The sequence below is a fragment of the Mustelus asterias genome, chromosome 4, assembly GCF_964213995.1.
Source record: "Mustelus asterias chromosome 4, sMusAst1.hap1.1, whole genome shotgun sequence".
NCBI classification, from domain to species: Eukaryota; Metazoa; Chordata; class Chondrichthyes; order Carcharhiniformes; family Triakidae; genus Mustelus; species Mustelus asterias.
This window is the reverse complement of record NC_135804.1, coordinates 139,540,968-139,556,247: the sequence shown is the minus strand read 5'-3', so window position 1 is coordinate 139,556,247 and position 15,280 is coordinate 139,540,968. Positions and strand designations below refer to the sequence as shown.

At 42.3% G+C, this 15,280-nt stretch overlaps 1 protein-coding gene and 1 non-coding gene across 5 annotated transcripts in view; both read left to right on the top strand.

The window, feature by feature from the left end:
* The window catches only part of mtm1 (myotubularin 1), a 113,365-nt gene that overhangs the window by 51,972 nt on the left and 46,113 nt on the right, over positions 1–15,280 (top strand). The window lies entirely within an intron of this gene.
* trnal-uaa (transfer RNA leucine (anticodon UAA)) lies at positions 3,731–3,849 on the top strand. Its single transcript has 2 exons — positions 3,731–3,768; positions 3,804–3,849. It is a non-coding gene; the product is annotated as a tRNA-Leu (tRNA).

The window sequence follows — 15,280 nt, the reverse complement described above, 5'->3', positions numbered from 1 at the left end:
TATGTAAAGTTGGGGGGAGGATAACATTAACACACACACACGCACGCATGCGCACACACTGAGAATGTCTGTGAAGTGCACAAGAGGCTCCTCGACGGAGCTCCTGCCCACCCGAAAAAGGTTATGGCCTAGCTGCTTGGTCATTAATTAACCACTTAAGGACCTCAATGGGCCCAAGGGTGAGCGAACCATCGGATGCTTCCACTGCCTCTTGTAAATGAGACACAGTTCGAGGATTGGCTGGAAGGCAGCAGGCAAGCCTTGCGCTTCATTTTATGTGCCCCACCCCTCCATCTTCTAACATCCGGTAGAGGGCGTATAAGCGAGCCCCACCTGTTACAGGCATTTCCTTGTCCTTTGGGACCCATGTTTAAATGCAGCTCAAACAAATTTACCTTTAAAAAAATTGGCATAAATTGACATCAACTTGAAATCTTGCTGAGAGAGGTTTTAAAGATGGGTAACATGTTAAATAGAAAAATATCCCTCATGCATTGGATGGGGTTTTTTGGAGTTCAGGCATAACATTTGGTGTTACTACATCTCCAAAGATGTGCGGGTTAGGTTAATTGTCCATGCTAAATTGATCCTAGTGTCAGGGGGTTTAGCAGGGTAAATATGTAGAGTAAAGGGAATAGGGCCTGGGTGGGATTGAGGTCAGTGCAGACTCGATGGGCCAAATGGCCTCCTTCTGCACTGTAAGGATTCTGTGATTCTATGATGATCTGATAAATGACTGCTTGGTTTGACCAAATCAGTAAGTTTGTTTGGATCCTCTTTCTTTACACAGTTAATGTGAAGACCTGCAGGGAATGTAAATAATGGGAATTACTGATTACACTGTTTAGCTTTCGATGGTGGTTTATTATCTGTGTGGTAAATATTTATCCGTGTTTGTGGCAGTGGGTTTTGGGAAAAATGGGAAGTGTGAAACTCTGATATAATAAGTAAGTTTATTTTTCATGAGTAGGCTTACATTAACGCTGCAATGAAGTTACTGTGAAAATCCCCTAGCCGCCACACTCCGGCGTCTGTTCGGGTACACTGAGGGAGAATTTAGTATGGCCAATGCACCTAACCAGCACGTCTTTCGGACTCTGGGAGGAAACCCACACACACACTGGGAGAATGTGCAGACTCCACACAGGTCCAAGCCGGGAATCGAACCCAAGGGCTTAGCGCTGTGAGGCAGCATGCTAACCACTGTGCCACCATGCTGCCCTTCAATCCATACTTCAATCTGTTATCAGCATTTCCCATTCACAAAACAATTATTTTGAATTCTTAACAGTTTGGATTAGTATATGAAACTTGGCTTGAAAATCTAAGTGAGGCATAATGACAGGTTAATAAATCTGTGCAAGGTCAAGAGTGAGAACACTATTTCTCCTCGAGTGGATTAAATAATGCAATGTTTATGGACCTTTGTAGACAGATGTTGAATATGGTGGTCTTATTTCAGAATGTTTGCTACTGCAATAAGCAATGATTTTGTAATGCTATTCTGTCCAAAGGACGGTTATCAATGGTTCATGCAAGCAGTACTACTTAAAAAAGATTAATAACTCCTTTTTTGTTTTTTTTTATCATTAAGTTCCATCATGTTCTCTTGGGCCATGCAGTCGGATTTTGATATGCGAGGTGGTTTTGGGTATAATCACCTCCACAGTATAGTTAGCTATTTGATGGGTGACTACAAATTTTTAGCCATAATACAGACTGATTCCTTGTAAGCATCATTTCTCTGATTCTTTCTCACTTAATATCATGTGCCATTTTTTCCCCCTTTTAGGGTATGGCAGTAAAGGGAAGGTCACTGATTATTTGCAGACAAGATGGTGACTTTTAAGATTGTTCGTTTAATTTCAATGCCATTTTTTAAAAGCTATATGCACACTAACTACTGAACATACCCTCTTTCCTTTTGTTGCAATGATGTGCACTTGCTCAATAATCTCAACATACTAAAATGCCACTAAGTGCTCCATAACCTCTTGACTGATAAAAATGAATAATTTCATGCACAGGGTGCTAATAGTGAGGCCAATGTCACTAAACCATTATTGGAATTGAAAAGTCTGAGGTCACATACCAACACCTCAAGAACAGCTTCTTCCCTGCTGCCATCAGACTTTTGAATGGACCTACCTCGCATTAAGTTGACCTTTTTCTACCCCCGAGCTATGATTACATTCTGCACTCTCTCGTTTCCTCCTCTATGAACGGTATGCTAACCAGCCTCCCATCCAATGACTCTGTCTACACTTCCTGCTGCCTCAGCAAAGTAGCCAGCATAATTAAGGACCCCATGCACCCTGGACATTCTCTCTTCCACCTTCTTCCTTTGGGAAAAGGACACAAAAGTCTGAGGTCACGTACCAACTGACTCAAGAACAGCTTCTTCCCTGCTGCTGTCAGACTTTTGAATGGACTTGCCTTGCATTAAGTTGATCTTTAAACCCTAGCTTTGACTGTAATACTACATTCTGTACTCTCTCATTTCCTTCTCTATGAATGGTATGCTTTGTCTGTATAGCAAGAAACAACACTTTTCATTATGTTAATACATGTGACAATAAATCAAATCTTTGTATAGTGCGCAAGAAACAATACTTTTCACTATAATAATACGTGACAATAAATCAAAGCAAATAAGGTTTGGAGAGTAAGCTGGAGAAGGGGATGAAACTAGTTGGGCCTGCTGGAGGCATGGGCTTGTTGGGTTGTCTGATTTGTTTCTGTTTTGTGAAATTATTATTAGTTTTTTATCATTGGCTTCAGTACCCTCAGGATTACTGCTCCAGATTGCTCTCCAGCAGCCCCAGAAATATGCATCTGACTGAGGGCTGAGTGATGCTTCTTGTGGTCAAACAGCCATTACACATGAAATGTGGCAGGATGGATGATGTACGGGAAAGCAGCTGCTGACTGGCACAGCAGACTTCCTAGAAACGTGGTGACCTTTGGGATTTTTCATACAAGTTGAGGGAATTAACCCTGATAAACAACAATATTAGCAAATGCAAAATAAAGACAGAAAATGCTGCAAATTCTCATCAGGTGGTGCAAGACGTGATTGAGGAGGGAAGGGTTACAATTGTTCATCTTCACAATCCGTACAGAGCAACAATTTGCATTGAGATTACATTTAAATCTTTGAGCTCAGAGCAACAAGAGATGTATGTGTCGTCAACTACAAAGCAAAGTGAGCCTAGACTATTGTTTATACTGGAAAATGCTGTTGTGCAAACACACAGATTGTCCTGCTATTGTATAGTACTCCTGAGCAAAAGTAGCTCCATGTTCATTGAGAGGTATAGAATGTAGAAGTTGAAATGTAATGGTGAATCCATATAAAATCTTTGTAAGACAACATTTACTGTTGTGTGCAGTTTTGTATGTTATACAATAGGAAGGATGTTGAAGCAATAGAAAGGGTACTATGCGAATTCACTAGGATGCGGTCTGGTAGAAGGAAATAAGCTCATCAAACCGGAGCTATTTTCATTGCAGCAGAGGATATGATGGTGCATTTTGAGAGAGCACCAAGTAGATAGAAACAGACCGTTTAAGTGATTGAAACCCTAGCACTAAGATGCAAATATAAAGTTAAATGCAGGGGATCGAAGCGAGTGAGCAGAAGGATCTCTTTTGCGCTGAGGGTTGAGCGTGTTGAGTGAACCACAAATCTTAATGTTTAAAACAGAGGCCATGCCAAAATTTGCAAGTTGTCAGGATGGCTGAGTGGTCTAAGGCACCAGACTTAAGTAGTGTGGTTGCTTCCCTTGTGGAGTCCTGATGACTTCTGGTCCCTTTCTAGGGTCGTGGGTTCAAATCCCACTCCTGACATTTTGGGGCGGCACGGTGTCACAATGGTTAGCACTGCTGCCTCACAGCGCCAGGGACCCTGGTTCAATTCCCGGCTTGGGTCACTGTCTGTGTGGAGTTTGCACATTCTCCCCGTGTCTGCGTGGGTTTCCTCCGGGTGCTCCGGTTACCTCCCACAGTCTGAAAGACGTGCTGGTTAGGTGCATTGACCCGAACAGGTGCCGGAGTGTGGCGACTAGGGGAATTTCACAGTAACTTCATTGCAGGAATGTGAGTCTTTGCAGGTAATCAAGTCTTAAAGGTACAGACAGTGTGAGTGGAGAGAGGCTTAAGCACAAGTTAAAGAGGTGTGAATTGTCTCCAGCCAGGACAGTTAGTGAGATTTTGCAAGCCCAGGCAAGTCGTGGGGGTTACAGATAGTGTGACATGAACCCAAGATCCCCGTTGAGGCTGTCCTCATGTGTGCAGAATTTGGCTATCAGTTTCTGTTCAACGATTCTGCATTGTCATGTACAATGAATTTTTTGAGGTCTGGACGAGAGCATGAAGCAGCGCCAATAGGGATGGTGTAGGAGGGAGGGTTTCAGTTATATGGATAATTGGAGCACATTCTGGGGAAGGTGGGACCTGTACAAACAGGACGGTTTGCACCTGAACCAGAGGGGCGCCAATATCCTGGGAGGGAAATTTGCTACGGCTCTTCGGGGGGGTTTAAACTAATTTGTGAGGGGGATGGGGAAACGAGCTGTAGTCCAGAAGCCAGTATTGTGTTGTGAGGTACTGAGGAGGGTATCAAGGTTGCTGGAGTGTACCGGCAGACAGGAAGGTGGGTTGAAGTGTGTCTACTTCAATGCAAGGAGCATCCGGAATAAGGTAGGTGAACTTGGAGCGTGGATTGGTACTTGGGACTACGATGTTGTGGCCATTACGGAGACATGGTTAGAACAGGGACAGGAATGGTTGTTGGAAGTTCCGGGGCATAGATGTTTCAGTAAGAGTAGGGAAGCTGGTAAAAGAGGTGGAGGAGTAGCATTGTTAATCAAGGATAGTTTAACGGCTGCAGAAAGGCAGTTCGAGGGGGATCTGCCTACTGAGGTAATATGGGCTGAAGTTAGAAATAGGAAAGGAGCGGGCACGTTGTTAGGAGTTTTCTATAGGCCCCCAAATAGCAATAGAGATGTGGAGGAAGAAATTGCAAAGCAGATTATGGATAGGTGTGGAGGTCACAGGGTAGTTGTCATGGGTGACTTTAACTTTCCAAATATTGATTAGAACGTTTATAGGTCGAATAGTTCGGATGGGGCAGTTTTTGTACAGTGTGTGCAGGAGGGTTTCCTGACACAATATGTGGATAGGCCGACAAGAGGTGGGGCCACATTGGATTTGGTACTGGGTAATGAACCGGGCCAAGTGTTAGATTTGTTTGTGGAAGAGCACTTTGGAGCTAGTGACCACAATTCGGTGTCTTTCATTATTGCAATGGAGAGGGATAGGGCCATACGGCAGGGCAAGGTTTATAATTGGGGGAGGGGTAATTATGATGCGATTAGGCAAGAATTAGGGAGCATAAGATGGGAACAGAAACTGTCAGGGAAAGGCACAAATGAAAAGTGGAGCTTGTTCAAGGAACAAATACTGCGAGTGAGGGAACCATGGTTCACAAAAGAGATTGAATATCTTGTCAAGAGGAAAAAGGAAGCGTATGTAGGGATGAGAAAATAAGGTTCAGTTGGGTCGCTTGAGGGTAGCAAGGAATGAGCTTAAAAAAAGGGCTGAGGAGAGCTAGGAAGGGGCATGAGAAGTCCTTGGTGGGTCGGATCAAGGAAAACCCCAAGGTTTTTTACTCTTGTGTGAGAAATAAAAGAATGACCAGGGTGAGGTCAGGGCCGGTCAAGGGTAATAGTGGGAACTTGTGCATGGAGTCAGAAGAGATAGGAGAAGCGATGAATGAATACTTTTCTTCAGTGTTCACCAAGGAGAGGGGCCATGTTTTTGAGGATGTGTGAGAGATACAGGCTGATAGGCTGGAGGGGGTAGATGTTCTGAGGGAAGATGTATTAGCAATTTTGTAAAACCTGAGGGTCGATACGTCCCCTGGGCCAGATGGGATATATCCTAGGATTCTTTGGGAGGCAAGGGATGAGATTGCAGAGCCTTTGGCTTTGATCTTTGGGTCCTCACTGTCCACGGGGATAGTGCCAGAGGACTGAAGACTGGCGAATGTTGTTCCTCTGTTCAAGAAAGGAAATAGGAATGACCCTGGTAATTATAGGCCGGTTAGTCTTACTTCGGTGGTCGGTAAGTTAATGGAAAAGGTCCTGAGGCAAAGGATGTATGACCATTTGGAAAGATGCAGCTTAATCTGGGATAGTCAACACTGATTCGTGAAGGGTAAGTCTTGCCTCACAAATTTGATTGAATTCTTTGAGGAGGGAACTAAGTGTGTAGATGAAGGTAGTGCAGTTGATGTCGTATACATGGATTTTAGTAAGGTGTTTGATAAGGTACCCCATGGTCGGCTCATGAAGAAAGTAAGGAGGTGTGGGATAGAGGGAAATTTGCCCAACTGGGTAAGTAACTGGCTATCTCATAGAAGACAGAGGGTGGTGGTGGATGGAAAATTTTCAGACTGGAGACCAGTTACCAGCGATGTACCACAGGGGTCAGTGCTGGGTCCTCTGCTATTTGTGATTTTTATCAATGACTTGGAGGAGGGGGCTGAAGGGTGGGTCAGTAAATTTGCTGATGACACCAAGATTGGTGGAGTAATGGATGAGGTGGAGGGCTGTTGTAGGCTGCAAAGAGACATTGATAGGATGCAGAGCTGGGCCGAAAAATGGCAGATGGAGTTTAACCCTGATAAGTGCGAGGTGATTCATTTTGATAGGACAAATTTGAATGCGGATTACAGGGTCAACGGTAGGGTTCTGAGGAATGTGGAGGAACAGAGAGATCTTGGGGTTCATATCCACAGATCTCTGAAGGTTGCCACTCAAGTGGATAGAGCTGTGAAGAAGGCCTATAGTGTGTTAACGTTTATTAAGTTTAAGAGCCGTGGGGTTATGCTGCAACTGTACAGGACCCTGGTGAGACCACATTTGGAATATTGTGTGCCGTTCTGGTCACCTCGCTATCAGAAGGATATGGAAGCATTGGAGAGAGTGCAGAGGAGATTTACCAGGATGCTGCCTGGTTTGGAGGATAGGTCTTATGAGGAAAGGTTGAGGGAGCTAGGGCTTTTCTCTTTAGAGCGGAGGAGGATGAGAGGCGACTTAATAGAGGTTTATAAGATGATGAGGGAGATAGGTAGAGTGGGCGTTCAGTGACTATTTCCTCGGGTGGATGTAGCTGTTACTAGGGGGCATAACTATAAGGTTCATGGCAGGAGATATAGGAGGGATGTCCGAGGTAGGTTCTTTACGCAGAGAGTGGTTGGGGTGTGGAATGGACTGCCTGCTGTGATAGTGGAGTCAGACACTTTAGGAACTTTCAAGCGGTTATTGGATAGGCACATGGAGCACACCAGAATGATGGGGAGTGGGATAGCTTGATCTTGGTTTCAGACAAAGCTTGGCACAACGTCGAGGGCCCAAGGGCCTGTACTATGCTGTACTGTTCTATGTTCTAAAATAGCCATCAATGTACCGGTAAAGGAGTTGTGGGAGGGGACCTGGGTAGGCCTGGAACAAGGAATGTTCCACATACCCCATTAAAAGACAAGTGTAGCTAGGATCCATGCGGGTACCCATTGCTGCTACTTTGTTTTGGAGAAGGTGGGATGAGTTAAAGGAGAAGTTGTTGAGAGAGAGAACTACTTCAGCCAGGTGGAGGAGAGTGGTGGTGGATAGGAATTGTTCAGGCCTCTTTTCAAGAAAGAGGCAAAGAGCTCTCGGGCCGTCCTGGTATGGGATGGAGGTGTAGAGAGATTGCACATCCATGGTGAATAGGAGGTGGCTAGGGCGAACTGGAAACTGCCAATATGACGGAGGGCATCAGAGAATCCCGGATGTAGGTGGGGAGGGAATGGACCAGGGGAGTGAGGATGGAGTCAAGGTAAGAGGAAATAAGTTCAGTGGGCAGGAGCATGCTGACACAGTGGGCCTACCAGGGTAGTCCTTTCTGTGGATTTTGGAAAGTAGGTAGAAGTGGGCTGTTCCGAGTTGGGAGAGTGGTGTAGTGGTTAAAGACTGCAGAGAGGTTGACGAGAACAAGACAACAAAACATGCCGAGTTATATTCTGTGCATTGTATTCACTGAAGAAGGAATTAAGAGGGAAGATCCTTCTGAACTACCTTGACAATCTCAATTTCCAGCGTCAAGTGACATTGGCAGGTGTGTGAGAATAAGATGCAACTGTCATTGTGCGGGTCACATGGGGTCAACAGTTCAAGTTTATTTGTTAGTGACACAAGTAGGCTTACATTAACAGTGCAATGAAGTTACTATGAAAATCCCCTAATCGTCACACTCCGGCATCTGTTCGGGTACACTGAGGGAGAATTTAGTATGGCCGTTGCACGTAAGCAGCACATCGTTCATTATTGTGGGAGGAAACCGGAGCACCCCGAGGAAACCCACATTGACACGGGGAGAAAGTGCAAACTCCACCCCAACAAAGTCTTCCCATTAAGAAATTTAGAACTGTGAAAACTGCAAAGAACCGAAATGTCAAACAAGTTTCAAGCGCACATTATGAAAATTAGTCCTTTGTGGGTAACACATCTATTTTCTTTTCATTACATTATGACCACTCTTACAAGTTTCTACAAGCGCTGTTGTCGAGAATTTTCGTATGGGATCTTACTCAAATCCTAGTTTGTGACTTTTACACGTTATCCAACATGTAGATAATGTAGTATACAATCAATTACTGGAGTTAATATTTTTATAGTTTTGAAGCAAATAGTTTCATAGATTAATTATGATAACTGCAGGACTGCTGGCGAGCTTTGTGTATTTGCATGTTGCAGTAGTTCATTCAAATTCTTGCAAAATGCGAACCACAATTTGAAGTTGTCTGCATAGTTCCGATAACTCTAAATATCCTTGAACATTAGTTGCTTCAGTGCCTCAGCCTGTTTCTGAACTGATGCACAGTAGTGGGTAATGAGTTGGCATGTTCCCAAATTATGTTCAGTTTGAGGCCAGACTGGGGTAATGTAGGAGGGTCAGGAAAAACAGAAGATTAAATCATGGGCTGAAATGCTACAGTTGCAAATTTAACTAACAATCTGACCCTTTGTTTTGATTTGAGATCCATCGTTATTGATTCTGTAAGCTCCCTTGGGTCAGAAGTTTTAAAGTTTAAAAAAGAAAATCTTTGTCAAAATGCGTTCTATGAATTTATATATTTTTAGGCTTGCTAATGCCAGTAATTTTCCACAATTGTTGAAAGAGATCCCCAAGAGTTAACCTCATACACAATCTTCTCTTCGATAAAAGATATTTCTGTTCTTGCTGTGTAGGGAAGTTACGAATGGGTGTGGCAAAAATAACTGCTTGCGTCTTTAACATATTAAGCTATCCTAAAGTGACTCTCAGCAACGTTACTGAACAAAATTTGATGTTGCACCACATGAAATATTAGGACAGGTGACCCAATGCTTGGTCAGAGAGATAAGATTTTACGAGCAGTCTTGGAGGAGGATTTGGAGGCGGAGGTGTAGAGGCAGAGTGAGGAACACATTTATGACTGTTATGAGTGGTGACCCTGGAAATTATCACTTTTTATCAATCAGACGGCATTGCTTAGTCTAGCTGCAAGATTTGTTCATTAGTAACCTAACCCTGTAGTGTCCTTGTACTCTTATTCTTCAAACTTTTTATAGATTATAACATTAAAATGCAAGACTGTGCTTGACAATTATTCTCTGAAGATGGTACATGATTGCTTAGGCTCACAATAGCAGGCTTGCACATGGAGTTTAAATCCTCACCAATTCCACAAAACTTTGTGTGAACTAAACAAATAAGAATGAATTAGTCTTTTGTAAAAAGTGCAATTCATAGTTGGTTCAAGTGTATTTGAAAGATCATTGTTGATGATCAATTTTTACAATAGAACATAGAACATAGAAAGCCACAGCACAAACAGGCCCTTCGGCCCACAAGTTGCGCCGATCATATCCCTACCTCTAGGCCTATCTATAGCCCTCAATCCCATTAAATCCCATGTACTCATCCAGAAGTCTCTTAAAAATAGCTACGATAAGGTTTCAAAAATGTGATTCATGTTAAAAGTAAACAGCTAATGTTTATTCCTTTTGAGCCTAAATGCAATTGATTTGGTATCTAAGCTGTTTTGATTCTGGATTATTTGTTTCAATTGCACCCCATAGAATAAAGTAGGAAACTGCACAACTGCATTTGACCCTCAGAAGGTTGTTTCACACTTACCAACACTAAAACTTGTGCCTTTTTTGTTGTTATGTTATGGGCAAAGTATCCAAACCAGCCAGGAAATTACTGGAAATGCCTGTCACTGTAATAGCTTCAGGAAGGAACCATGTGGATTTCCCTCCGGTAGCACATGCTAAAGCGCTCCCAGTCAATCAGTCTCCACTTATTTTTTATTGTGTCATGTTGAGGTATCATGTGACAATTTTATTCCATACAACAATCTAGTTTCTGTGGCCTTACAGACTAGGGGCCATGCTTGAGTAGACTGTATTTACGTTTTGGAAGAATAATTAGCTGTTGTGTTCCACTTTGGGTGATTATTCCCATTCTCTCCCAGGAGTACTGTGCACAGTTCTGGTCACCATATAATACAAGGAGGATATAGAGGCACTGAAGAAGGTGCAAAAAAGATTTGCAAAAATGATAGCTGAACTGAGAGGTTGTACTTATCAAGAAAGATTGAAGTTGCCTGGGCTGTTTTCTCTGGAAAAGGGAAGGTTGATAGATGTCTTTACGATAATGGAAGAATTTAGTAGAAGAGACCAAAACTACAGTCCATCAATACAAGATTGCCCCTAATAAATCCAATAGTAAATTCAGGAGAAACATCTTTACCCGGAGAGTGGTTAAAATGTGGAACTCGATGGAGTAGTTGAGGTGAAGAGCATGAATTCATTTAAGTGAAAGCTAGGTAAGTACATAAGTGAGAAAGAAATGGGGTTAATTGAAGAGGAGATGGAGGAAGATCATGTAAAACAAATCAGCATGGACCAGTTGGGCTGAATAACCTGTTTCTGTGCTGTACGTTCTGTAATATTTAGGGTTAGTAACTTAACTGGTTTTGACTGGTTTACACATTAATTTTGAAATGATGACATTGAACCTTTTCTTATCTGATATTCATTGACTCTTAATAGAGTATTGTAGAGTAATGTTGACCAGGAGCAGAAATCTTTCCATACTTTGGCGATACTGAGGTCAATTGTAGCATTCTTGCTGCCATTTCAACTGAAATACATTAATTTGGTTCAGACTAAAGATCAATCCAAGGGTTGTCTTGCTCTGTCTGACTTTCAAGTTCATCAGCTGAGATTACCTTACTGAAGATTTATGCTCTGTTAGCAAATGAGGGAAGCACTAACCAATGTGTTATGTACAGAGTTCTGATAAAATAATTAGTTTTATTTGTTTGTAATAGAAAAGCTAACAGTACTTTTAAGGGCTGAGTTTATTCAGTAAACTGCTGGTTTTAGGATTGATCCAGAGCTGTCAGACTGAGTTAATAGATGCCCTGCAGTCACCCTGAGCTTCCTGGGCTAAGAAGGGGAATATTGACCAGGGTTCCTTGTCCTGACTGTGGTTTTGAGATCTCTGAAGAAAATCCACGCATATGTGGGCGGATGATGGATAGGGAAAGGATCAAGTGCTACTTTGATGCCCTTCACAATTGACTATCCTGTTTCCAAATACTGTCATAACTTGCAAATGAATGGTGCTTGTTTTTAGTGGGGTGTTGAAGGGTAAGTGACATCAGTGCATCATGCCACAGCAGGATATCAGTGATAAAGGGGAAAAGCTGAAAGCTCGTAAGGGGGAAAAACCGCTTGTTGTATTATCTATTCAGCAATTAATTATTAAAGGTACTGCCATCACAGCATGACAGCTTTGATTACATTTTGGGTGTGGAATATTTAGCATGATTGGAGGTCTTTGCTGGTAAAAAGAGTTGCAATTAAACTTCTGTAGAGTTTAGCTTGTGTGGCACAATTTGTTATTTTTGGAGTTCTTTCCTTTATGTCTGTGTGAATGTGCCTTGTATCTTTCAAGACTACATAATTTAGAAGTCCCTTAGCTAAGATGTTTGAATACTGATCAAAAGCATCAATTAGGGAAAATGAATTTGTAAACTGCTTTTCAGAACACTTGCCTATGAGTCATATGAAAAGTGGAACATTGCATTTTTCTGCCAAGTTCCAAATTTGTTAGTTCTATTTTTCCAGAATGGAATCTAAGCGACTTAGTTTAGTGATTCATTACAGAAGAGAGGTATCAGTGCCATAAGCTAGAAACAGAAGAAGTCATTGTTCAATCCTGCTTGCAGGTGTTCCATCAATACAGCCTTTTGTTTGTGATTTTTTTTGCAGTGTGGTACTAATTTCAGAATGACAACACCAGTAGAGTATTTAAAATGTGGTTTTAATTTACACATTGTTAGGTTGTTTGACATGTGTTCTGAAGCACTTTGTCACTTGTCTGTCACTTGCCTACAGCAAGTTTAATGTTTGTGCATGTAAACCTTTAGTGGCAGTAAGGTTGTTTTTTTTCAGCCCGAGACGTGGAGTGGCTTTGTGTTGCCCCATAATAAACATAATAGTGAACTCATAAAGAAGCAACATTAAACTCCACAAACTTGTTCAGCAACAATTCAAACTGGTTTTATGACTGTATACATTTAATTAGAGATAAAATTAATTGTTATTTGAAAAAGCAATGGCAGTCTACTACAGTCATAGGTTTTGTAAAAATCTACTTGGGAAATGGTGTGGAATTATTTTAGGCTATGCACATTTTGCTACAGGGTGCTTGCGGGTGTGCCACCTCAAGTGTAAAGGTGAACATATTATATTTACTACATGGTGATATGATGGAGTAAAACATATTTGCATGCACATTGATATTTTCAGTTGAAGAAAAAACTTCCAAATTACCATTAAAATGATTGTGTCAATGCTGATTAAGAATTAGAATTGCATCCATGCCACAAGAACTCTTCTTCAATTTAGAGGTCAGACTTGTTATCAGTAAGATTGCAGTAAGAACTATCACAATTTTGCGACATTCTCAGTTGTGCGAGTTGAATAATTGGGAAGACAATACAGAGCAATTGGTAATATGCTATCGGACTAATTATCTAATGGATGAAGACCTGAGCCAGTGTGACGCTGATTCATTGGAAACCAGAAGAATCCCTGGTTTGATTCCTAATTTCTGTTGAATTATGTGATCTTAGCTGAGGCTATGTATGGAATCCTGCAGTTGGTCTTCACGCCCCTGGGATAAGAGGTACAAAATAAATCACGGATCCTGGTTCTGATTACTGTGTGGTGTTCCCCGCTGGACAGTGCTTGTATGTTAATGTTGGAAGATAGTGCAAAGAACTGTAAACCATTTTAGTAGAAACAGTATCCCACTTATTTTAAATGGATTTATACTTCTGTTAAAATTGAAGGGAGCAATTTTAGGGAAACACAGGTGAAGGGCAGATTTCGGTGTTCAAAATTGTATAGGGCTTTGATTGGGTAAATAAGAAATTGTTTCTAATCTCCTCCACTTTCTTGTGTAGTCTCTTGAGATGAAGGATGACTTGCTGCCACTCTAGTTTAATAGGATCTGAGATGGTTGTTAAGTCCAATGCACAATCTTCAGACTTTGCCGCACACAGGGCAGGTGCTTGAAGGATTGGGCTGGTGAGAAGTGTTTGGAGGTTTGTACTGTTCCTCTGTGATTCTTTGCCAGTGCGTGTTCCAAACAATGTGCTTCAACATGTTTGGTGCCTTCTTGAATAACCCTTCTCCATTTTGATTGGTCATGAGCCAGGGACTCCCATGGGTTGGTGGGGATGTCTCATCTCTTCAAGGATGCCTTGAGGACATCCCTAAAGTATTCCTGCTGCTTTTCCTTGGGCATACCCTGCTACAACCGAGTCGTGAGTTGCTTTGGGTGTCTGGTGTTAGGCACATGAATGACATATCCCAGTCAACTGGACTGGTTTTTGATGATCAATGTCTCGGTGGTGGGCACATTGGCTTGGGAGAGAATATTGTTGTTGGGCTGCCTTTCATGCCACTGATTTGGAAGATGTTACAAAGGCACTGCTGGTGGGCACATCTTCTGTGTTTTTCACAGACATGATGGGTTAATACCCCCATCCCTCTGCCCGATTACCACTGAAAATACTTTTTGAATTAGTTTGGTCCTTGTCTCCACGATCTTACGAGAGCAACCATTTCATCATCATATGCAGGTAAATTGGATATATCGCTGCCTCATACTGCACTTCAAAGGTGACTGTCAAAGCCATCACTTTTCTAAACTTCACATTTTTAATTGTGGAGATGAGATTCTTTAGATATACCTATCCACAAATGCCACTGGGACAGAGCAGTATATTGCTTGACAAAACCTTACTTTGTGATCCTGCCACCTATGTTTCCCTAGATTCTAGTACAGTAAGTCTCACAACATCAGGTTAAAGTCCAACAGGTTTATTTGGTAGCACGAGCTTTCGGAGCGCTGCCCCTTCATCAGATGAGTGAGTGCAGGATTTGTCTCTCAAACGGGGCATATATATAGACAAACTCAATTACAAGATAATGATTGGAATGTGAGTCTTAACAGGTAATCAAGTCTTTACAGGTGTAGACAGTGCGAGTGGAGAGAGGTTTAAGCACAGGTTAAAGAGGTGTGAATTGTCTCCAGCCTGCTTAGGAGTGATAGTAATAGGGCAATTGTTATGGGGGATTTTAACTTGACTAATATTGACTGGAATTGTTATAGCTCTAGCTCGTTAGAGGGGTCAGTTTTTGTTCAAAGCGTGCAGGAAGGTTTTTTGACTCAGTATGTAGACAGGCCAACTAGAGGTGAGGCTATATTGGATCTGGTGCTGGGAAATGAGCCAGACCAGGTGCTAGACTTGGAAGTTGGTGTGCATTTTGGTGATAGTGACCACAATTCGGTTACGTTCACCTTAGTGATGGAAAGGGATAGGCATGAACCTCGGGCCAGTGGTTTTAGCTGGGGGAAGGGTAATTATGAGGCTATTAGGAGAGAATTAGGAAACATAGGTTGGACTAGGAGATTACAGGGACTGGGAACGTCCGACATGTGGAGTTTTTTCAAGGAGCAGCTACTGCGAGTCTGTGATAGGTATGTCCCTGTCAGGCAAGGAGGAATTGGTAGGGCTAGGGAACCGTGGTGCACCAAAAAAGTTTCTTTGTTGGTTAAAAAGAAAAAGGAGGCTTATGTTCGGATGAGACGTGAGCACTCGGGTAGT